The sequence below is a fragment of the Meriones unguiculatus genome, chromosome 17 (genome assembly GCF_030254825.1).
Source record: "Meriones unguiculatus strain TT.TT164.6M chromosome 17, Bangor_MerUng_6.1, whole genome shotgun sequence".
NCBI lineage: Eukaryota > Metazoa > Chordata > Mammalia > Rodentia > Muridae > Meriones > Meriones unguiculatus.
The window spans coordinates 78,687,154-78,713,990 of NC_083364.1; positions in this window are offsets into that span (position 1 = coordinate 78,687,154).

A 26,837-nucleotide genomic window follows, 5' to 3' on the forward strand; every position below is an offset into this window, starting at 1 on the left:
TTTAAACTCTATGAGATATCACAATACTCTCATCTTAACAAATTCCTGTTTAGAATTTATAATGTGTTTCAGGCTCTGTGGTGGTAACTCTGATCCATCTCTCTAAAGTGCTAGGAGATTCTATAAACCAAAGGATTCCCCCAGAGCACCTTTTCTATATGAAATGCATTACAGTGAAGTGGCTTTCCTATATCATGGAGATACTATCTCATCTGATAATGTTGTGGGAAGTCCTGGATTTTAACATTGCCATAAGCACAGTGGAGAGTAGTGTGGATCTTGTCTCTTGTTCTTAGGCATGCATATTCTACTTGGTGGGTTGCTAAGATACACCAAACTTAAAAGTACAGAAATGTAACTCGACTCTTTAAAAATAGTCAAGGCAGCTTTCTTACATCTGACAAAATTATTCTCCAGGGAAAGTATACAGTTGCAGCACAGCCATTTATACTAGTTCCTTTCTGCTCTTAATCAAATACTGTGTTGTAAAGATTTTAATTTTACGTTTTGATATTGAAATAAACAAATTTACTTGAAGACTTAAGTGCACACCACTGGTTTTGGAGTCCTCACCTTTCATTTAGGTAGTCTGTAGAGAACATCCCGGATGTACTCCAGTTAAAGCCACAGTAGCTGATTTATTGCTTTTTCCATTCCTTCCCACCCTCAACCCTTAACCCTGGACAAAGCAAGGTGACACCACCCAGCTAAATTCCCTTTCATTATGAAGTGAAGTTGTTAGAAATTGTATAGGATTTACCATAGTAGACTCTTAAGTCACACAAAGCCTTTGACAATTGTATCTGCCCTAGTTGACCAAAATAACAAGCACAGATGTATTTGAAAAGTTCAAAATATTCCTTGTGTAGATCCTGATCTCAGAAACCATTCATGTTTGGTAATTTATAATGTTTTAACATTGCATAAAATTTCTAATTCATACCCTGGCCATTAGTTTTCTAATTTGTTTCTTGATGAGAACCAATAGAAAGTCATTTGTTCATTTGTTTTTATAGATGTGTTGTCTATATAAAATGAATGAAAAGATATGATCAGGAAAAATCTCTACAAGTTAGAAACATACATAGGTAGACTATAGATAGATAGATGATATAGATAAATAGATGTTAGGTTATTTTAAGATCCTTGTATCTGAAATGATAGATACATCTTTCCTAATCCTCTACTGATCCCCGAATTTGATCCTATTGTTTTTTTGTTCTCACAATGTTGCATATTCCCTTTAATTCCTCTGACATCATACTTACCTTAATTCTTTATAGGTTTTATTTCTCTTTCATAAAGCCTTTCATTTTACAATTGCAAAATTCATCTTTTCCCCATTCTTTCTTACTACTATACTCAGGCTACACTCAGCACAAAAACCACTGTCAAAACAAATTGCAAAGTGTTAAGTGTAGAACTCCCTGAATGTAACAGAAATTAAATATGAAGTGTTCCTGGAGCCAAAGGACACACTGGTGTGAACGTTCTTGGACTGGCACTCTCATAAGCTTCCCGTTACAGGTTTTAGAGACATCACTTGACTGTTTTGACACATTCCTGTATCTTTTTGTTTCCATGGATTTAGAAAACCCAAACATCCGGCCAAGGAGGATTGCACACAAATTCATCGGGTACATCACTTATTTGCTCCTGCTAAGTCCTCCTGGGTTTTCTCACTCATGATCACGTTGCTTGTTAGCTGTCCTCAGTGACGTCTGTGAGGATCCTGGTCACACAGCTGCCACCACCTGGGGAACCTCATTACCTCTGTGAAATAGTATGTTGTTGTCTTTTGCCTGCATAGCATGAGCTTTGCTAATCACTCTAGTAGAGGGAACCGTTTTTTTTTTTTTTCCTTCATCATTATCACACTGTGATCTTTGGTCATGTGACAGCATGACCCCATTGACATAGTTCTCTTAGAAAGACTGGTGATCCGACTTCTATTTGGCTTATACATTCTCATAGCATTTTGTCTCCTAAAGGTTTTGGGCAATATTCTAAAGAAAAACAGATAAAAAATAAAATTAAGTATTAGAACCTGAGCATATGTGGAGATAAATATTGAAATTATCTGTTTGTTTGGTTTTTTTTTAATCTTAAAGGAAGGCATTGGGTAAAGTTAATCTCCCACAATCTAAACATAAATAGCCTATAGTGTAGGATCATCCACATTTATGTTCGTGTCTTTACATCTGAGAGAAAGTTGCTCCCCCTACCCTTATGTTGCAGCTGTTACACATGTATGATTATTCTTTATGACATTTCAGCAGGGCAGAGAACATGCCCTGCTCTTCCTTGGTGTGATCACACCGCTAGTAAGTGCACCCATGGAAGCCTCACTGCATTCATGCATACCTTGCAAAAATCCCAAAGAGGTGGATTTTATCACTAAACCACTTTGTAGATGTATAAATACTCACAATAGGAAACTGAATAAGATTTCCACACAGCATCATGTTGAAGAACCAGAATGAAAACAAAAAGCCTTCTAACCAAGCCTGCACTCTGCACTCTTATTTGATGTTAAGTGGTTTCTTATAGTCAGCCTTGTGTAGCCAATAATTTCTAACCCCAAACATTTAGAGAACTACGTCTTGAAGTAAGCTGAGTATATGTATAAAGCTTTTTCTTTGCATGTATCTACATGGTATATTTATCTCCTCTCACTGAGGTTCCCTCCTACACTAAATTAATTAATAAAGGACTGGAACAACTGCAAGGACTTTTACTGAAACAGCCAGCACTAGGTAAAGGTATGTTGTGGTATTCCTACTATATAAGGAATGCTGATGTTATATTACTAATGCAACTTTTGAATAATTGCAACTGCTATCTTCAGACTTGGAATAGGATGCTACTTGATTCTTATGTTGGCTGGATATCAGAGATATTAATCAGATTCTAGATTCTAGAATGCATAGCTTGAAGAGAGACTAGAGCCCGTGTAAAGCATCCTTAAGGTCATCATGCTATGCTGGTCACTGTCGTTCGCAAGCAGCACATCTGGTGGGACTGTTGGTTGCGTACCTCCTTCGGAAAGCTATTTCTGGGGGAAATGCTTTAAGGTGAGTTCAAGCTCAGAGGGCGTCTATGCTCTGTGTCTCGAGTACATTTCTTCAGCAACAGGGACTTACTTTTTCTCTTGAGCAACTCTGACCAACAAAAAACTCAAAAGAAGGACAACTCATCCTCGTGTTGGGGTTCTGTTAGATGGTTTATGGCTCTTGGAAAGAACATTGTCAGCCCAGATAGAGAATTTTATTTAAACTGTATATGTATATATATATATATATATATATATATATATATATATACTGACTTGATTGTATTAGAGGTATTTTCAGATAAATAGTTATTAGTATAATATGTCTTTTTCAGGCATGCTTATTGTTTTTATACTCCTTCGACCTTCCCTGCTCAAAAAGAGGGAAAGTATAATTGGTACTGAGAACCTAGCCAGCTACCCAGGACTAGTCAACTCATGGATCTTGCAGGTAAATCTACAGCAGCCACCTGCCTAAAGCAGCATGATCCTTAGCTACATTCTAAATATTTGTCCTTGTACTCACAGATAAGTACAGCCTCATTGAAGAAGCTTTTCATCATAACAGATGGATATCATTACAGAAAACCAAAGAATTAAAATGCTGAGTTGTGGGCCCTAGTCCCAACTGATACATCTGCAACAAAACTTCTGCACCCAAGGCTCAAAAATCAGCAGAGGAAGGAGTGAAAAGATTTTAAGAGGCCGAGAATCACCGAGTGTGCTGTGAGAGCGTGTCTCCTAGGAGTGTTAGAAGCTACACTCATAAAGTCTCACTAACATAACTGCCTACACATGAACTGAACAAAAGAACATGCTTATATGGATGGGGAAAGCCAACAAGGAATCAAACATACACAAAGAACTACAGAAATGATAGTGGGACAGTAATCTCCCCAAAAGAGCATATATACCAATCTGTTATCCAATACCGAGTGATTAGTCCTGTAAACATACATAAAGGTGACATTACACAGACTGAGCAGGTTGTATTTAGGTATATGTACATATACATGCATACATGTATGTGTCTATAATTAATTTTAAAAGAGCATTCAAAAAGAGATCAAGAAGGAGTATATGGAAGGGTTTGGAGAGGGGAAGGGAAAAGAGAGAGATAAAATTATATCATAATATCAAAACCCAAAAGAAATAATTAAATGAGAACAAAAACTACCTGGTCTTTCTGTAATATTGTTCTACGGTAATGGAGAACAAACCAGTACAGTGCCTTCTGTTTTTAAATTTCCAAAAGCAATGGAAAAAAGATCTCATGAACAATCACCTAAGTGCCCAGACCTCCAGGGCCTCAAACCACCAGTACATTTGTACCGTCAGTACATCTCCTCAGCATGCTCTTGGTGCTTGTGAGAAGTAGGGAACTTGGTGAAAATGAATAGAATAGCCTTCCGAAGTCCAAAAGTTTTCAGGCTCTCTCAATTCTGGAACAGACTGGAGTAAGGCTGCTGACAGAAAAAAACATCCATAAGCAAATGGACTAGATATGCTATTTTTAAAACCCACTAACTGCAAATGTATTGATGGCTTTCTGAATCAGAGGTAAGAACTGTGCAAATGTGGGGCACAGGTCTGGTGTCAGTATCTTTACTGAGTGAATAATTTACAAATTCATGGTGTATAAAAAAATAAATAGATATTTATAAACTGAATTGTCACCCCTCCAAAAAAAGAAAAAGAAAACAAACAAACAAACAAACCTGGTTGCTAATCATGAATGCAAGTAGCTGCCTGTAGATGGCAAAGGGTGTTGGATTCCCCAAAACTGGAAGTAGAAGGGAGCCACCTGATGTCAGCACTGGAGACCAAAATGATTCCATTGCAAGAGCAGCAAGTTCTCTTAACCACCGAGTCTTGAAAGTTATCTCTAAAGTCAGTATTTGCACACTGACAAAGGCATGCCTGCACACACATGCGCACACAAACCCACACACAAACATGCACATCCAAATGCACAAACAAACATACAAACACACACATACAAAACCAGCTAAAGTCTTACACAAAATCTGAACTTTCAGTGCACTGCTACTCGAGTGACAATTCATGTCCTGTCTCAAGATTTCAAGAGGGCTGTGAGTAAGAAGTCTGAACAATTTGTCACCACACAGACTTGCTCACACCTTTTCTTTTTTTTTCCATTTATTTGTTTATTTTATTAATTACAGTTTATTCACTTCGTAGCTCAGCTGTAGCCCCCTTCCTCATCCCTCCCAATCTCACTCTCCCTTCCTCTCCTACTTTCATACCCCTCCCCCAGGTCCACTGATAGGGGAGGTCCTCCTGCCCTTCCATCTGACTTGCTCACACTTAAGGCTTACTTTCTTTTTAGACTGAAGGCTTCCCGGAATTCTTCAGAGCTTTCAATGTGAACAGCTAGGGCATTGCGTTTCTCCTGGAAGTCTCTCTGATCTCCTGTGTGTAGAACCTGCAGAGAATGGTAGGATCGGTTAGCCCACTTCAAAGTATACTTAGCTGACAAGAGCAATGCCATGGCCACAGAGGTGGTTTTTCCTGTGTGAGCGTCAACCGTGATACTCTGGGCATGCTGACCTCCGGATTTCCCCAACTGCAGGAGACTCCCGGAGGAGTGCGTTCATGACTTTCGCTGGCAATTTTGTTTCAAATATGTCTCAACTGTTGGATTTAAGGCCTTTGCATGAGTTGATGTCCCCATATTTGTACCTGAAAAGAAATGTGGGTGGTTTTTACATTTTCCTGTACGAGCGCAGTGTAACAGTGTTTGCTTAACACGTGAAAGGCCCTGGGTTCCGTTCCCAGCACCGCCAGACAAAAGACCCGAATAAAAAGAAATAAAAATATCTTAAATGTTTTAGGGATTTCCAAAATGTTGTCAAGTTCTTGCTCAAAATAGAATTCAGTGGCATTTACAAAAATGGACTGATATTAAAAGTTCATAGACCCTTATTCCTGATCAATAGTAAAGCATAAGCTATTCCTTAGTATCTTTACCAAAATTCATTATTCATGCCCCCTCTGAGGCTTTCCCATCAGTATAGGCTCTTTGTGAGATGCATAGGTTCATCTTAAATAGTCATCCGTGACAGATGTCGTGATGACCATAATTTCAATATGCCCCCTTCTCTCTCTCCATCCCTCCCACTTCCTGCTCTGCTGATACTTTCCAGCATTTTTCTTCAGTACTCAAAGAACAGCATTTCAATTTTCCCCGAAGTACTGGCACACATTTACCGTTTCTGATGACATCATGAGCTCCAAAAAAGAAAAGAGTGTGTTGTATAAGTAGCTATATTTACTAAGGAAGAAGATGCAAGAAGTAAAATAGGGTCCCAGCTGCCAGGAAACCAGAGCCTCCAGCCTTGTAACTTTGCACAGAGCATCTTACATATATGTAAAAACTTTTAGATTTTTGGGGGAGGAGGAGTGGGATTGTTTCTGTGTCTTGATGTGTCTATGTGTTATGTATGCCATTTGTGTGTTCTGTCTTCCTATGCATAGGCCCAGGGAGGACAGAGCACTTTCCTTAATTGTTGTCTGCCTTATTCCCTTGGAACAGTCTCTGCTTTATCTGAAGTTTGCTGGATTTCTTCAGCCAGGCCAGCAGCCAGCAAACCCCATTGGCCTTCCTGTCAGCCATTCTCAACACTACTGTGATTACATGGGCGCGAGGAATCTGAACTTAAGAGTGGGTTAGTGTCTTACCCACTGAGCCATCCCCCTCACCTAGAGTTGACTGTTTTGTATTGGTTTGATTCTTTGTTTTCAAAAGGTCCCCGAGCTCAAGAAAATCTCTAGTAAAGAAATGTAGACAGTGGAATTTATTTCTCTCATTGCATTTCATATGACCATGTCAATTACAAAAATATATACAAATATTACAATATCAAATAGAGAAGATATAATGAATTAATACATTTATTTGTACCCTAATGTATATTTAAACAACTGTACCTGTAATGAGTTTGGAATTACTCTTTCTGTTTTCTTAATTTATTCTCAAATTTAAAGAAAAATAGTTAGAGGAATGTTTAAAGTTTAAGCACCATTACTCAGAATTAGTAAAATATTTCATGAAAAGTAAAGTAGGCACTTACCAAAAATGTGTATTACATTTGAAGGCCCTACTTTTCTACTGGTTTAAGTTTTAAACCCACAAAGTATTCAGATAAAGTGCTAGAATTGAAGTAAAACAAGTTCTTCTGTATTTTTGCAGTGTGCTGGCATTATGCATTTAAATCTACTGTTTAATTAAGCAAAATGTGTATGTACTAGCAGAGACAAAATCATACCAAAGCAAAATAAAAAGCAATGAAATGCTCCCCTATTGTGTATGTGTGTGTGTGTGTGTGTAGCATTAATTCTGTTCAAAACTTTCCAGAATAACTTTGCTATATTTATAGTATGTAATATTAACTAACAGATAGTAATTAAAACAGGTCCATCTGAAGCTTGTACACAGCTTATTAAAAGCTACTAATTAGTCATAGCAGCTGTTTAGAATATAAACCAGATTAAAATACCTTTTTCTGTCAGGAGTATTTTAACCTGACATTGCTGGTGTGTAGGGTGATAAAGTGTAAACTGCCTTCAGAAGGCTTTATTGCTGTCTCTTGAACTCTCACTGCACTGCCTGTCACCCCAGCTTTGTCCTTGTCTCCACAGCCTGAGGCTGATAGTCTGAAACAATGAGCCCTGGAAGCTCACCTCAGTGGTTCTGTTTGGTGTTGACACCTGGCAGAATTTACCTTTCCTAAGCACACAGGCTCTGCTTCTTACTCTAGTACATAAAATTCAGTGGTCTTGTTTACACAAAAATGATCAACAGATTCATACTGTTTTCCCAATGGTACGAGGGACTTTTTGGTTTTGTTTTTAAGTTTTCAACTGCAAATGAGATATTACATATCAAATGAAAGACCTCTCCTTTCCCTTTTTGTTTGCTATGACAGCAGCACGAGGAAGAAAGGAGGGATGTACAAGCCAGGAGACAACAGTTCCTCTGCTGCTCAACCAGAATGTGGCTGCTCCCACCATTCTGTGGGCTGTGAGCATCTGGACTTTAGGAAGGTTTCATGGTATCTACATGTCTCAGTAGTATGGTTATTATAAGAATATTTTCTCCTATAAGGGTGCTTAAAGGATAGGATTAGGCAATTCATGTTGAAAGGAGGTCTTCTGTCCTCTGAGAGACTGACAAAGGCTTCACATGTTCCAGGAGCCATTATTAAAATCATAATAACTACAGAAATTCCAGAGAAGTCACTTCTAATCACACCCATCCTTTTCTGCCACACTCAGAACTTTTTCTGCCATTTTCACAAAAAAACAGTTACGCAGTTAGCATTGGCACCCCATTCTTTTTGCTATCTTAACTTAAAAAGTAAAGTCTTTTTTCTTATTTAATCTCTCATACAGTTTTTCTTCACTGCACACTGACATATTTCCATGTGATATGTTACACACACACACACTACGCTTAAATTTCTAGTTTGTATTTTAGTAATATAAAAAGCCAACCATTTTTAAATTAAAGACTTAAAAGTCTGAAATGTAATTCATTTAAGTGTTGGGGGCTCAGCTCAAGTCAAGGACACTATATATTTAATTTTTTAAAAAGGCAATCTGCACGGTTCGGCAGATCCAGGTGAGTCTCGGCATCCAAGCATACCCTGGAGTTACTGGAAAGTCCTTTGTTAGGACCAGTGCTTGGAGAAGAGAGTCTTCTGAATGGGAAACATGGCAACACTTTCAAATCAGGATCAGTGGGTAGTGAGATCAAAAAACGAATGCTCTATTTGGTGAGAACCAGCTCTCTGCACTACCATAAGAGGATGAGGCCTTTGCAAACCCAAAAGGTCCCTCAAAAGTCCTTCAAAAGAGAGAGGCAGATGGTGACAGAAAATATTCTATCAGCGGAAAAGAAACTTCCTACCATTTCTCCACCTAGCTTTAAGTCAGGAAAAAACATTAATTAGGAACTAGAAATTTTCCCACAGGATTATTGCTTATGACTCAAGTCTGATGCAATGGATTCATATGCACTGTTAAAACAGTGGCACTTCAATGTTTCATATATCATTACACTTTTCCTGGCTTTATATAGTGCTGGATTTGTCTGTAATTAAAAAGGACTTTTATTAATTGAAAGTGCTAATCATCTACATTGAAATAACAGTAGTACTAATTCCATTGCTCGTCATTTTCACTTATGCCTTAGAGTACTATTATAAATGCTTTGTTTTTACAGATTTTTTGTGTGTGCAGAATCTTATTCTACTCATACCATGTGGGCTTCATTTGGTGAATTCTAATGGTTCTCAGTGAAAAAAAAATTTAATAATCGTAAATTTGCTAGTCTTGCTCTTATTCCTGGTTAAGACTGCAGACATCGCTATTTCTGTGTGTATGTTGCAGCTGCTTCTTCTGCAAAATAGGACAATAATTAAAGTCCATTTCAGCTTATCTTTAAATTCCACTGATCTCCTTCAACTTCCTCTTGGGTGGGTAATGTGCCAGGTTCAAGTATGATGATCTGCTTCCTCCCTCCTCTACATTATAATTTTCTCTGCCATGGTGAGCTGTGTTCTATAAATTTCAGCACATTTCACACACAGATCAACGAAGCAGATTTAGACAGTCTTTCCCATTCACACATCCCTGCACACAAAATTCCGTCAAATGTTTTGCTATCTTTTTTATTTTGCAAATGAAAATATGTTCTGAAATATTCTTGCTGAAAGAAACAAGAAGGGATTCCATGGGATGTTTTTGATGTCACCTTGAAGAAATTGTCACACACCATCTGCTAGTTTATTGAGCAAACAGCGTGTCAATGCTGATGAATCCCACTTTAATAAATGACACATATTGACAGCCACCAACCATGTCCTAACGATCACAGCCGTGCCAAGAAGCCTTGAAATACACCTGGATTAAATTACACATGCGTCTTTCATATTTATGGGGTGACTAATCGTCTTAGTCATCTATTTTGGTTTGGACAACGAGGTGTGGCTTCCAGTCCACCTGACAAACAAGAAGGTTAAGTCTTCCCTGCCGTCATGGTTCCCGTGTCCCCTAAGGATTCTTTCTCCCTCAGTTGAGGATATGCAGATAACAAGACATCATCGGGTTAGTTACACATCACGGATAATTTAGAGATGAAACTTGCTGCTTTGCTACTGGATGGACTACAGTGAATGCAGGCACAAGGCAGGTGGTAACTATGGCAGAGACAAGAGTATGGTTACCTGAAGACAAACAGGAGAGTGCTGACAAATTAATGAATAACTAATTAAATTTTAAAGTTTTTTTTTTTATGAATCATGTGAAAGAAAATCACAGAACACTTCACAATCTCAGTTGGAAAATTGGCCTCTGGAAGCAATGGCAGAGAGACTGAAACATTCAGTCAGCTCCTGGGTAACCTGCATTTTAACATTATTTTACATCAATAGTCAGCATTTGAATTGCTGCTATCAATGACAACACACACACATGAAAAAGAAATTAAGCTTGGGGAGAAGATTTGGTGAGCAAAGGGTTTGCTATAAAAGCATGATGTCCTGATATTCAGAATCCATATTAAAATAACCAGGCACATAGACACACACCCGTAATTGTATATTGCTAAGGCAGAGACCGGAGGATCCCTGGGGCATGTAGACGAGCAAGTCTAGATGAATCAGTGAGGTCAAAGTTCAGTGAAGGACTGTCTCCAAAGAAAAGGTGCAGAGGCTGGAGGGATGGCTCAGCGGTTAAGATCTCTTGCTGCCTTTATGAAGACCTACATTTGTTAGTGAGCTCCCACGTGGAATATTACCACCCTCTGTAACTCCCATTTAAGACTATCCCACAAACAGAGCTAAACAGAGAATTCTCGACAGAGGAATATCGAATGGCAGAAAAACACTTAAAGAAATGTTCATCCTCATTAGCCATCAGGGAAATGCAAATCAAAACGACCCTGAGATATCACCTTACACCCATCAGAATGGCCAAGATGAAAAACTCAAGCGATAACACATGCTGGAGAGGTTGTGGAGAAAGGGGAACCCTCCTCCACTGCTGGTGGGAATGTAAACTTGTACAACCACTCTGGAAAGCTATCTGGCGCTTTCTAAGACAAATAGGAATAGTGCTTCCTCCAGACCCAGCTATACCACTGCTAGGTATATACCCAAAGTTTGTTCAAGTACACAAAAAGGACACTTGCTCAACCATGTTTATAGCAGCTCTATTTGTAATAGCCAGAACCTGGAAACAACCCAGATGTCCATCAACGGTGGAATGGGTACAGAAATTGTGGTATTTTTACACAATGGAATACTACTCAGCAATCAAAAAGGAGGAAATCATGAAATTTGCAGGCAAATGGTGGGATCTAGAAAAGATCATTCTGAGTGAAATATCCCAGAAGGAGAAAGACAAACATGGGATATACTCACTTATATAGACCTATAAGATATGATAAACATAATGAAATCTATACACCTAAAAAAGATAATCAATTGAGCGGACATGGAGTAAGATGATCAATCCTCGTTTAGAAAGACAGATGGGATGTGCATTGAACGTATGACAGGAGTCTACTGAGCGCATCTGAAAGACTCTAACTAGCAGTGTTTTCAAAGCAAAGACTCATGACCAAACCTTTGGCAGAGTACAGGGAATCATAAGAAAGAAGGGGAGTTAGTCTGATGGGGAAAGGATAGGAGCTCCACAAGGACCAAATATATCTGGGCACGGGGTCTTTTCTGAGACTGACATTCAACCAAGGACCATGTATGGATATAACCTAGAACCTCCACTCAGATGGAGCCTGTGGTAGCTCAGTAACCAATTGGTTTCCCAAAGTGAGGGGAACAGGGACTATTTCTAACAGGAACTCAATGACTGGCTCTTTGGTCTCCCCACCCCCGAAGGGAGGAGCAGTCCTGTTAGGCTTGAGGAGGGCTTTGCAGCCAGTCCTGAAGATACCTGATAAAACAGGATCAGATGAATGGGGAGGAGGTCCCCCCCATCAGTGGACTTGGAAAGGGGCACGGTGGAGATGAGGGAGGGAGGGAGGGACTGGGAGGGAATGAGGGATCGGGACACGGCTGGGATACTGAGTTAATAAAATGTAACTGATAAAAAAATAAAAAAATTAAAAAAAAAAAGACTATCCCACAAAGCTTCTGGCTTATGTGGCAATCAAGCACACATGTGGGCACATACATACATTCGGTCTAATATTTATGCAAATGAAGGAAGAATAAATAAAATTTTGAAAAGGTAAGGTAAAATTATTAAGTCTGAACATCAACCTGTGGCCTACATACACACACACCACACACCACACACACACACACATACACACACACACACAGAGTTTGGTTGGGAAACACTGCTCTCTAGGTTCCTTAAAAAGGAAAGGAATCAAAATCAAGGAATTCTGTAAACTTGTTGCAGTTACTGAAGATGTAAGTTCAAGGTTGTGCCTCCAAGGCCTATGCCAGACTCAGGAAGGAGAGGAATCAGGAATCACTGACAATCGTACTGAGTTAGACACAAACTACCACCACTACCACTGCATACAAAGTGTGGAGCAGCTCCCTAAGCACTATCCTGCCACACTTCCTCCTTTACAAAGGAAGTTCCTTGCTGAGCCTTAGGATACTAGGGAGCTTACTCTTCTCTCTGAGAGAGAGAGAGAGAGAGAGAGAGAGAGAGAGAGAGAGAGAGAGAGAGAGAGAGAATCTTTCTATTCAACTCCTTCCCCTAGCAGCTCACAGTAACCAGGAAACTGTACCAGCTCTGTGCACATGCGTAGACTGTAGACTCTTGTTCCTACGTAGGAAGTGCTTATATAAATCACAGGACTATTTAAAATAGCTGGGCATGAATGTCTCAGCGTCTAGGCTTGGCAATATAGCAAGGACCCTGGGAAACCTGGGTATTGAGCACCAGTCCGTCGTGTGCAATATCTGTCCAACCAGCCTTCACCGTCAATATACTACGTACGTATAAAACCCACCAGGCCAGGTGGCACTCTCCCCATTTTCAGATGAAGAAAATTTCAATTTAAAGGTGTAGTATGTCCAAGATTAAAGATGAAATAATGGTGAATTGGTTGTACAGGCTGGCTTTGAAGTCCTCCCTGCTAATGAGAGCTAATGGCTCTCAAAAACTATGGAGAGATAGTAATAGGTTCTGTTTCTTGGTAATAAACTATTTATAAAACGGGGATGAACACTAGCTAAAATACACACACACACACACACACACACACACACACACACACACACACAATTATTCCTATAGACTGAATGTTTGTATACTCCTAAATTCACGTTAGAATATTAGTCCCTAACATGATGGCATGAGAAAATGGGTCCTTTGGAGTTGTTTAGTTCATGAGGAAAATGCCTTCATGGTTGACATAATTTCCTTATAAGAAGGACCAGATAATGCACTAGTTTGACACTTTGGTCATATTGATGCAAAGCGGTGCCACAGCAAGCTGTGGGTGAGAGACTGGGTTGGTGGTGGTGTGTCACAGCAGGCTGACCAGACTAAGATAACCATCCAGCAAAAGGAACACACCCCTCTATAATAAATATGGTCATTTAAAGTTCTGAAATGGAATAAGAATTCATTGTGGAGTTAAAAAAAAAATCAAAGTCAAAAGCTCAATACTCCAAAAAGAAGTTCAGTATTGAAAATATGGTTATATAGAGAAGTATCCTCACTTTCTTACAGTCTTTTTAATTTTTTTACTCTTTTGTTTATTAATTACACCTTACTTACTTTGTATCCCCCCTGTAGTTCCCTCCCTCCTCCCCTCCTAATCTCTCCCTTCCTCCTCCTTCTCTATGCATGCCCCTCCCCAAGTCCACTGATAGGGGAGGTCTTCTTTTCCTTCCTTCTAATCCTAGTCTGTTATGTCTCATCAGGAGTGGCTGCATTGTCTTCCTCTGTGTTCATTCTTCAATTGAGGGACATTTTGGTTGTTTCCAGATTCCAGCTATTAAAAATAACGCTTCTATAAACATAGTTGAGCAAATGTCATTGTTGAATGGCATCTTTTGGGTATATGCCCAGGAGTGGTATAGCTGGATCTTGAGATAGCACTACTTCCAATTTTCTGAGAAAACGCCAAATTGATTTCCACAGTGGTTGTATAAGTTTGTACTCCCACCAGCAATGGAGAAGTGTTCTCCTTTCTCCATATTCTTGCCAACACAGGAGGACCCTAGAGGATGCTTATTTCTCATTCAGAAGGATAAATAGAATAGGCAGAGGAAGTGAAGAAAGAATAAAAGTGAGCCTACCGTATCCATCTGGGGATCTAAATAGATGCTGAGACTTGAAGCCACATTTTCGGCAGAGTTCAGGGAGCCTTAAGGAAGAGTGGAGGCAGATATGGAAGGGTGGTATAAAAGGACCAGGAGGAAACAGGAGCTCCACAAGGAGACCAACAGAACCAACAAATCTGGGTCCAGGGGGTCCTACAGAGACTGATGCACCAACCAAAGACCATGCATGGAGAGGATCTAAACCACCTGCGCAGATGTAGCCTATAGGCAGCTCAGTCTTCATGTGAATACCTTAGTAAGGGGAGCAGGGCCTACCATGGTACTCTGTTGCCTGCTCTTTGATCATTTCCCCCTGGCAAGGCCACAGAGGAAGAGGATGCAGGCAGTCCTGAGAAGTCTTGATAGGCTGGTAGAGCAGGAGAGCTCTCCCTTTCAGAGAACTAGGGGAGGGAAATGGGGAGAAAAAGGGAGGGAGTGTAGGACTGGGAGGAGACAAAGAAGGGGGCTACAATCAGGATTTAAAGTGAATAAATAATAAAAACAGAAAAGAAGAAAAAAAAAAACTTAGTCCAGGACAGCAAAGGCTACACAGAGAAACCTTATCTTGAAAAAAACCTACCAAACAAGCAAAGAAAAGACTAAGTCAGTTAAGGTATGAAGCGATGATACCAAGAACTAATCTTATTGAAAAGCTTTAGTTTTGTTAATCATCAGAAGACATGTGTTTATGTTATGCCAGGTTCACGGGACCTTCAGAGACCACCAGGAGATGACTCGATGCAATTACAAGAGAGCTTCATTACGAGAGCGATCGAACTCAGGACCCAAGTCTCACTGACACAGCAATAGAGAAGTGGGACTCCGAGCTCTGAGTGAACAGGATTTTTAAAGGGAAAGTCTGTGAGCAGGGGGTTTCCATGGCAGCAAGCAGGGGGGCACAAGCCTTGGCGTTACAGAATTGGGTGAAGTTTAGCAGGGCAGGGTGACCTTTTCTGAGGCACACAATCACAATGGCTAAGACATATAATCACAATGGCTATTTTTCTAAACCATATCTGAAACATTGGGGAGAATTTTCCCACCCGATTCTTAACCAATTCCCATTGATTATTGCCAGGGAGTTTGTCTCTATTTTCTATGAAGCATTTATTCTGTTATATTTCCTGGAGGCTGTTGCTAGGAGAGTTAACTTTGTTTTCTACCAGGTGTACATTTTGTGATATTTCCTGGTACCTGAATTTAGTTCCCAGTCAAGATCTTTATTTCAAAAGGGAGTTATATTCAGGCTATGTTAAGCTCTTCATTTATAAATATGATCTTTAAAAAGTATTTTAATTATTTGTATGTGTGTGTGTGTGAGTGTGTGTGAGAGAGAAAGAGAAAGAGAGAGAGAGAGAACATAGGCTCTCCTGGATATAAGCAGTTGTGAGCTGGATTGAGTTACTTTGTACGAGGACCTAAATTCATTTCCTCTATCAGATCCCCAAGCACTCTTTTTTTTTTCCTCCATTAATTCATTTATTTATTCACTTTACACCCTTCTTCTCTTCCCAGTCCTCTTGACATACAACCTCTCCGCATTCTTCCCTTCCTTCTCCTCAGAGAAGGATGAGGTCCTTCATGGGCACCAACCTGCCCTGACCCATTAAGTCACTGCAACAAGCACTCTTAACTGATGATTCTCTGCAGCCCTGAACAATGATTAAAAACAAACAGATATAAATGATTCTCTGTAAGTTAGAAATATCTTCTGTGCTTATGGTTTTAACATCTCTAAAATTTTGTCATTAAAAATGGGACGAAAGTTGAGAATGTTTAAACCCCACATTGTCTTTGTTTATTTGTGTGTGAGTGTGTGTGTGTGAGTGTGTGTGTGTGAGTGTGTGTGTGTGTGTGTGTGTGTGTGTGTGTGTGCATGCCTGAAGCTGATGTTGGTGTTGGCTATCTTCTCTGGTTGCTCTCCACATTATCTAGGCAGAATCTCGGTGTTAACCTGATGCTCACCACGTCTAGCTAGTCTAGCCGGCCAGCTTCCTCCAGTGATAGCTTGTTTTTGCCTCTTGAGTGCAGCTGCCATCCCTTCCCAGCTTTTTCTGGCTTCTCAAGATCTGCACCCACATCTGCAGGCTTGGGGAAATTTACCCATTGACTCTTCTCCTCAGACTGAACCACACATTTTAAAACCTATCTTGAATTATTTTATTTTGATAACTCCATCTGCTATCACTATTCCATGCACACTACTGTATGTCTATTATTGAATCCCATTTAAATATTCTTTAATGGTCTTATTTTGTATTAAGAAAAACAATGTTTTCCAAAAAGTTAAAAAAAATAATGAGAGCTGGACACAGTGACATGGACTTGAAATTCCAACATTCAAGGAAGGAAACCAGGAGTTCATGGCCAGCCTTGGCTAGATAAGAACTACTTATGGAGGATACATCAAGATGATCTAAAAATGTGAGTTCAATTCTCAGCTCCCATCATATAGTGGAAGTAAGAAGGGAACTGGCTCTCACAAATCAATTTCCATAAGTGCACTGTGGCATACAAGCATTATCCCACCTCTATGCTAAATATAAGCAAAATGTAAAATGATGAAAGTGGTGGATAGCATTATGTCAAATTGAGTCATGAGGAAGGAGGAAACCTCACTGAAAAATGCCTCCATAAAATCAGGGTGTAGGCAAGCCTGAAGGGCATTTTCTTAATTTGTGATTGATCAGGGAGGGTCCAGATTATTGTGTGTGAGGCCTACCATGGGCTGATGGTCCTGGGTTCTAAAAAAAAAAAAGTAGTCTGAGAAAGTCAGTAAGCAACATTCCTCCATGGCCTCTGCATCAACTCCTACAGCCATGTTCCTTCCTTGTTTGAGTTCCTGCCCTGACTTCCCTCAATGATGGACTATGACATGGAAGTGAAAGCCAAATAAAGCTTTTCCTCCCCAACTTGCTTTTGATCATGGTGTTTTCTCACAACAATAGAAAACCCAAAATAATGACAACTTGGAGAAGAGTAAACACATCCAAGAGAAACAGTCAAAATGCTACCATTCAGATACAGCTGCTTAATTTTGATGTAAATTGTATGGATTTTATAGATTGAAATAATATGATACAGTGTGTTATAAGCTTTCCCCAGCCTTTTAAGACTGTAAGACGAAATCTCAGGGGAACTGGAAAAGATCATCCTGAGTGAGATATCCCAGAAGCAGAAAGACACACATGGTATATACTCACTCATATAGACATATAATAGAGGATAAAACTACTAAAATCTGTACACCTGAAGAAACTCATCAAGAGGGAGAACTCTGGCTAAAATGCTCAATCCCCATCCAGAAAGGCAAAGAGGATGGACATCTGAAGAAGGAGAAAACAGGTAATAAGTTAGGATCCTGCCACAGAGGGCCTCTGAAAGGCTCTGCCCTGCAGACTATCAAAGCCGATGCTGAGACTTATGGCTAAACTTTGAGGAGGTTGCAAGGAATCTTATGAAAGAAGTGGGAATTAGTAAGACCCAGAAGGGTCAGGAGCTCCACAAGGAGAGCAATGGATCCAAAAAATCTGGGCACATGGGTCTTCGCTGAGACTGATAGTCCATCCAAGTAGCATGCATGGAGATAACCCAGAACCCCTGCACAGATGTAGCCAATGACAGTTCAGTCTCACAAATTGTGGTACATTTACAATGGAATACTACTCAGCTATTAAAAACAAGGAAATCATGAAATTTGCAGGCAAATGGATGCAAATAGAAAAGATCAACCTGAGTTAGGTAACCCAGACCCAGAAAGACACACAGGGTATATACTCACTTATAAGTGGATATTAGCCATATAAAGCATGAGAAGCATATTATAATCCGCAGAGCTAAAGAAGCTAAATAATAAGCTAGACTCCCTTTTGTATACCAGACAGGCCTTGAACTCCTAGACATCTGTCTGCCTCTGCCTTGCGGAGTGCTGGGATTACAGGCATGCGCCATCGTGCCCCGCTGATTTAGTTATTATTTCCTCAATATATTTTTGTATAGTTATTTAAACAATTCGTGCTTTATTTACTATTTTCTATTTTTGCTATTGCATTGTTAAAAGTAATTTCACTTTTTCTGTTAATTGCAAGTTTAATAAAGTCGTACCATGTAAATTTTGTTACAAGCTTGAAAATAAGGTGCTACTTAAAGAAAAGAAAGAAAGAAAGAAAGAAAAAGACACTGTAGGTGCATCAAACCACCTAATTAGAAGAAAATAGTATTAGAACAGGACATGTGGAGGCTGCACCCACAATTTCTTATTTAAGTTTCAAAGAAGTAATGCAGTCTAAAATAGAGCACATACAACTGAGATTTCAGCGAAATGACGAAGGTGGTGCGATTATAGGTTTGAGGTTTTAAATAGGAAAAAAGTACTGCAAACACAAGTTTTAGAAAAGATAATCTATTTTTTTCATGAAATAGAATAGGAAAACAATTTGAAAATTGTTATTTTTGTAAATTTTCTTTTACCCGAGGTTAATTGATAACTTGACAAAAATCTAGAATCATTTGGGGTATGCGCCTCTGACCAGACCTGTGAGATGTTTTTCTGACTGTGTAAATGTGGGAGGATGCCCTCCCCAAACGGGGTGTTACCCTGGACCCCAGGCTGAAAGCAAAGCAGAGATGAAACTGAGGAGCTTGCGCGCATCCTTTTTCTTCTGGCGGTGGACATGATGCGAGCAGCTGCTTCCAGCTCCTGATGTCTTGGTTTCTCGCCCTGACCACAGAACTGCGGCCCAAAACAACGCCTTTGCCATCAAGCTGCCTGGGCAGGGGTGCTGTGTGGGCAAAACGGGATTCAGTTTCTCTATTTCCCCAAAGCATTCAAGTTTCAGCCTAAAAAGACCCAAAAAATCTGAGCAAGTGATCAATAGTGTTTCACTGAAAAATTATTGATCATGTTTGGCTAGTGATTGAAAGTTTTATTTCGTTTTGTTTGATTTTACTTGCTCGAATTTTGGCTTAGCTTTCTCAATGAGATTGTGTACTGAGGCAAATAAAACTTTAAAATTTTATAATCATAAAATCTCTTTGTACAGCAAGCAGCAAGCAGCTTCGAATATAATTCTTTCTTTTCCTTTTTTTGTATTTCTTTTTTTCTTTATTAATTACACTTTATTCACTTTGTATCCCCCCTGTGGTTCCCTCCCTCCTCTCTTCCCAATCCCTCCCTTCCTCCACCCTCTGCATGCATGCCCCTCCCCAAGTCCACTGATAGGGGAGGTCTTCTTTTCCTTCCTTCTGATTCTAGTCAATTAGGTCTCATCAGGAGTGGCTGCAGTGTCTTCTTCTGTGGCCTGGTAATGCTGCTTTCCCCTTAGGTAATCAAAGAGCAGGCCAATCAGTTCGTGTCAGAGACAGTCACTGTTCCTATTACAATGGAACCCACTTGGATACTGAACTGCCATGGGCTACATCTGTGCAGGGGTCTTAGGTTATCTCCATGCATAGTCCTTTGTTGGAATATCAGTCTCAGGAAATATAATTCTTATTCAATGGCAAAATATATTCAAGGATGAATTGCCAATGAAGGTTTGTTTTGATTATGTTTCAAAATCTTTCATTCATTTTATTTTTGAAGCAAAGTTGTAGTTTATTAAAGACTTTTCTATCACATATTGCACAGAGAGTAACAGAGAGATGATTAAGTATAGACTAAAATGTACCTATGAGTAGGTATAAGCTTCTCAAATTTAATTTGTTTAGTATCCAAAACAAACAAAAACAAAAACAAACAAACAAACAAAAAAAAAACACCAGATAATCATTTAAATGTCTGAAGGGTGCCTAGAAAGAATTGTTGAATTGATAAGGTAATAGAGTTCCAGAAATTCTAATTTGTGAGTACTAGCTTAGTTCCAAAGCTGCAGGATATATTTCAAGAAATAATTTGAAATAAAATCTTAAACACAAATACTAAATTTTATTGTATGAAAGTACAAACATGTATTTGAAAGAGAAGTTTATTATAAATATTTAGACATAATAACTCATGCATGACTAGTTTTGGGTCAGGTAATATTTTCAAAGTATAGCAACTTGCCATGAATTATGCTAGGAAGTATAATGAAGAAATTAATTATTTCCTTTCTCATATGTCCTGGAAATTAGCAATGCTACCTGGAAAATGACTTGCAGACATTACCTCCAGAAGACAGCATGCCATGTTATGTATCTATCATTGGTGCCCCTGCCTGTACCTTACTGAACTCCAATTCCAGAAGTTAATTATCTTGAGGAAGTCAGTAAATCCTGTACATGTATGTGATTCTGAAGAACTGCAGATAATTTATAGCCTCCTACGTCAAATGTTGAGGAAAGCACTTTAGAATAGACAGTGAATTAAGCGGAGATGAAATTTCATGTGGATTAGCTGCTACTGTTTTGGAATCTCAGGCCTATGGAATGTGAGCCTGCTACATCAGTCACTAACTATTCTCCCTCAACAGGTTTCAGAATTGTCAGTCCACCCCCTCCATAGCTTGTGGCTGTTGTGCCCAATGTCTTCTCTCCATTGGTGTCTCCATCTCTCTATCCTAATTACTTCATGCCCTGCCACCCAAAATATGTATAATTCTGCTCCCTTTCACACACACACACACACACACACACACACACACACACACACACAAATCTGTATTCTCCTAGGCTCAGTATTCTCTTTTTTGAGTTCTTCACTCAGAAATGGACATTAGCCCAGGCATTCTAAGTAAATGAATGTCCCTTGTTATTAGTGACAGCTTTGAAAACCTAGATATGAGGGCAAGGTATTTTTATGGCTACCATTCTATACTTAGCCCTGCTTTACTATTCATGTGGCTTATTTGTTGTGTTTAACTGTCCTTTGTACTTAAGTATCCCTTTTTACCTATAGCCCTCTTCCATAGATCACACCCTAAATTTTTGAACCACTTATGTTTTTGTGTGTTGTTCTTGTATATTAAAAATGCAAGTAGATTTGACTATTTGTTCAGACTAATTAAAGTGTTAATCAGTGGTTTAAAAAAATAAAACCATGCAAAGATCAACACGGAAAATACAAAAATCCATTTATTCACTCTTTTCCTGAAATCTGTACTTGCTTTAAATTATGAAGCTTTTCAAATTGAAAAAGAAAACTGCTTCTGAGTGGCAGTTCTTTTTTCAAACTAATGGAACTTAACGAGTGAAAATGTGAATTTAAGTGAACTTGTGGGCACAGATCAAGGTATGCTAGAGTACTTTGTCCTAGTAATAAGTAAATTGTGCTATATCCCCTTCCAGAGACCTCACTGAGTTGATGTTCCTTACCCAGAGTCTCCACCGTTTATTATGTTCTGTCTTACAAACACGTGGCAGCTGGTGGGCCAGGGTGAGGTAGTAGATAGGTTGGGGCAGGTGAGGAAAAGATCTTGGAGTGGAACAGAGGTTTATATGGGGTGGCAGGTGGAAATACTGAAGTCCCTGCTGTCACCGGTGAAGTCAGAGCAGGAGTAGCATGAGCTCCATTGGGAGGCGAGGAGACAGTGATTCATCTCAAAGGAAGCTATGACCGAACCCTTTCCAACTTGGGAATCAGAAACTGTTTACACAAAGGGCAGAGTTGCCCAACTGCAATCTGGCAGGAGTTACTTTACCTGTTTAAGAGATGGATGTCAGAATATGCGGGGATACCTCCTACTATTCCTGATGACAGGGAATTAATTAAGACAGCTTTTGGAGGATGGGGGCTGGGGAAGGCAGATTGAGGGGAAATGCTTGATACCAACTCCTCACACCCTGCAGAGAAGGTTGAAACAATTTTAAATCAGTAACGCAGAAAAATTAAAAAAAGTAAATCAGCTAGCATGAATCTGAAGTTGCAGTATGTGTCATGTGTCAACACTGTGAAAATTGCATTAAGGAAACTAGCAGACAGCACATGTTCCAAATGTTACTAAGAATGTCTATCCAGGGATGCTGTAGAAATAATTATCAAATTATGACTGATAATCAGTAAAATAAGACATGGTGGAAAGGGCAGAGACCTAGAAAGTCTGCTTATGCTAACCAAGAGTTGTAACCAAGACCTTAACTTGTATTAACAATCTGTGCAAACAAACAATTTTTGTACTTCGTATCAGCTTTGTCTTTATGTAACTCAAATGTAGATGACTCTACAACTCATGTTTTTTAGCAGCTGAATGCTTTCACAACAGAAGGGACTTGGCCTATTCATAGTAGTCCATACTTTTGCACATAAACACATACCTTCACACACACACACACATATACTTGTATGTATGTATGCATGTAAACAATATTTTAGTATTTTAACTTTGGCTCATGGTTTACCTGAAATTTTGATTCATATGAAAATGTCAAAACAAATTCTGTGGCTCTTTTACAAAAGTTCCATGTTTGACTGCCGTAATTCCAAAGGGTACTAATGTGTGAAATCTTGAAGCATTTTATCTAACATTTAGCCACTATAGAGATAATATCATTACAAATAAGAATACAGACTTTCAAAAAGCAGGCAATCGAGTTCATGACAGACGCAGCACCCTCTCTCCTTACTCAGGAACCCATATGGAGGCTGAGCTGCCAGTCAGCTACATCTGAGCAGGGGGTCTAGGTCATCTCTGTGCATGGTCCTTGCCTCTGGTGATGCAATCTTGTCAGGCCACAGAGAAAGTGGATACAGGCAATCCTGATGGGTCTCGACAAGCTATGGGCAGATGGTAGAGGAGAACTCCCCCATTCAATGAACTAAAGGAAAGGGATAGGGAGGAAGAAGGAGGAATGCTGGGACTGGGAGAAGCTGAGGGAGGGGGCTACAATCAGGATATATAATGACTAAATTGTGAGAAAAATAAAAATTTAATTAAAAGAGTATAAAATTTTATGTAAGGTATCTGCACTAAGATGCCTACAAAAGACTTCCAGAAAGTTAAAAATACTTTTATTTATAAAGAATAATAATGTTAAAACTTTACATTCTTTGATTACTTCAGATGTATGTTTTAGTCTACATTTACAATATTTAGATATGTTTTCATGATTTCAACCATGTGTTTTATAGAATTTCTTCACCTGATTTACTGTTTAATGTAGTGATCATAATAAGAATGTATGTTTTAAATGTATCAAGCTAATAGTGTCATGTGATAAATAGGTAAATAAGTTTATGTTTAATACTTACTGACTCTTTTAAATTAAGATTATAGTTTTATACCTTACTATCTTAAATATTTCTGATGATTTTAAACTTCAGCAAGGATCTAAAATTGTTTGTAGGAGTTTTATGCCACCATAAGCACTTATATAATAAAATAATAAAAAACTTAATGCTTCATGGCTTTAGAAATTTTAAGGTGACATCTAAATAAAGTAGTAAAAAAGAAATCAAAGGAATTAAAAATGAGGACCAACCCTTCTGGCAAATGCGCTCTGAAGGAAGCAGAGAGCGTGCAGAAACAAGAATTGCAGGTTGTGGTAAGACTCAGTCTGGAGGACACAATGCCAGAGGTCTCCTACCTGACTGCCTATGTGAGCTACAATACTTTGCTAAAAACAGGAAATACAAACCCAAACTGCTTAAAACATCTATGCTGTATTGACCCATGTGAACTATACACAGAGCAAAACCATGTCCTGTTCATTCAGCAAGTGAACCACCTTTACAGGTACAGTAAAAGACCCCAAACAGAGGCTCATTGTCTTTCCAGCCTGAGTTCTGCAACCTAAGCTTCATTTGGAAAAATGGCTTGTCTTGTAACAGCAAGGAACTGAAAGCAGATCCCTGGAACCCATGCTTCCTAGAGCAAACCTTTTGCACTGTGGAAGAGAATGTGTTTATCTCAGCACTCAAAGAAAATGTCTCAAGAATAACTTTCCTCCCAATGTCACTCATTTTAAAACTAACATTTCATTAAATTTTGAGCATTTCAAACAAGATGTTCATCCCTTCCTCCCACAACACCCCACAGATCCACCCCCACCTCTCTAGCCATTGTCTTTTTTGTTTTATCTACTTGCTGATGTTACAGGTGCACTTCCTTGCCAACACACACACTGTATTCACAGAGATGGAACAAACTGGTTGGAGCAGAGCACCTACAAACTTAAGGAAGCTCCCGTGGAACAATGTAGACCTACCACCATCACCAATAGAAGAGTCTGATAGGACTGGGAAGTGGGGGTGGGGTGGTTTGAAAGCACAGCTCCCTTCCAGAGCAGATAAGTCCATGCATATTAGATACAATACAATCAGGTTAGATGGATACAATCACTGTAATGGAGAGAAGCTGTCATCACCCGAGTCATTCCTATCCCAAGGTTACAACAAAAGCGTTTTATGCTGGACACATAGGAAACAAAAATCAGAGAGAACACTGAACATACCATTCAACAATCACATTCAGACCAGTTGCTGCTAAGGTAAAATAGATCACTACTGTTCGGAGTTACATAAAACTCAAGATTTTCGTTATTAGGTTTCAAACATTAAAAATGATTATGATGAGTACACTGCTCTTACAATGGCATTTGAAAATGCATTAAGGGAAAATTAATATTTAACTAATACTTATTCTTCTTGTATATATTGTCCTGATCATAGCAAGGTAAATGAATACTATTTCCTTGCAACCACAGTTAATGTCAACAAAATACCAGGATGGTTAAAAATGAGTTAGGGACTTCAGTGAGATAAAAGTTCCAGAAAACAACTTTTAATTGGAATGCACTTGAAATTAAAATTTTAGAAAGAAAATATGACTTGGTGGTAAACATTTCTAAATAGCACATTTTAAATATAGTATAGAACACGGGATATGTCCTGATGCATTAACTCCCCGTGGGAAACACGAATAACTGTGTGTTTACCACAAATAGGGTGCCAAAACCAGATCAAACTATGGTTCCACCAAAGATCAATGCATTTATTGGGCTTATGCCACAAAGGTGAACAAAAGCACCTGGAAAATAAACAAATAACAAGAACAACAAAACCACTGCATATTGCATTTAACTTCTACAAGACTAATTAACTAATCTGAGTTTCTATAATTGTAGAAAGATTGGATGCTAGAAGGCCAGGCTTAATTACAGTATATCTGGAACTATATTTGAAACTCTTAAAAGCCAACCCTTGCCCAGCATTGCGAGTGATAGAACATTATTGTGATTATTGCGTAAATTATTTGTAATGTACAGATAGACAGCTTTCACCAACTGAAAGGCTATCAGTTAAACTCTGAGGCCTCTAGCTGAGATTGTCCATAATCTACCCACCTGTTTTTCTCACCAATGTATTTGAAAAGTGTCTTGATTCATGATTTTCTTTTTTCTGTTACTATAAAAACTCCAAGAAAGTGTTGTCATATTGGAATATGATTTCGATGTGAGATCAGGTTATTTTGTGTTCCTAGCCATGATCACCCAGAGCTGCCTCCAGAATACTGCCTTTTACTTCCTCTAAGGCTAAGACTTGTTTTCCTGTTGATGTTCTCGACAGCCCAGCGTGGGATCCTAAAATAGCAATTCTCTTGTATACATAAGGACTACTGATTTTCTTTTAATTAATTAATATCCAGCCACTTTGCTGAAGGTGTTTATCAGCTGTAGGAGTTCCTTGGTAGAATTTTTGGGGTCACTTATGTATACTATCATATCATTTGCAAATAGTGATACTTTGAATTATTTTTTTTCCAATTTGTATCCCCTTGATCTCTAGTTGTCTTATTGCTCTGGCTAGGACTTCCAGTACTACGTTGAAGAATATGGAGAGAGTGGGCAGTCTTGCCTTGTCCCTGATTTCAGTGGGATTGATTTAAGTTGCTCTACCTTTAGTTTGATGTTGGCTATAGGCCTGTGGTGTATTTTCTTTACTATGTTTAGGTAAGCACCTTGTATCCCTGATCTCTCCAAGACTTTTAGCATGAATGACTGCTGGATTTTCACAAATTCTTTTTCAACATCTAAAAAGATGATCGTATGGTTTTTTTCTTTCAGTGTTTTTTTTTTAATATGGTGGATTACATTGATAATTTTTCATATGTTAAACCACCTCTGCATGCCTGGGATGAAAATGTCTTGGTCATGGTGGACAATATCTTCGATGTGTTCTTGGATTTGATTTACAAGTAATTTTTATACATATTTTTGTCAATATTCATAAGGGAAATTGGCCTGAAAATCTCTTTGTTGGGTCTTTGCCTGGTTTAGGTGACTGTTGCCTCAGAATAAGTTTTGTAATATTCCTTTTGTTTCTATTTTGTTAGATAGTTTGGAGAATATTGGTATTAGCTCTTCTTTTCTCACTGGAGACACCAACCAGAGAAGAACCAGGTATCAACATAGGTCCCCTGTGTCCAAACCCTTCACTGGTCAGCACCTCTTCCCTGATGGGTAGACAGTGCAGCGAGAAGGGTGAATAGGAATACTGGTGCTAATGCAATCCTGGAAGCCTGCACAGTATC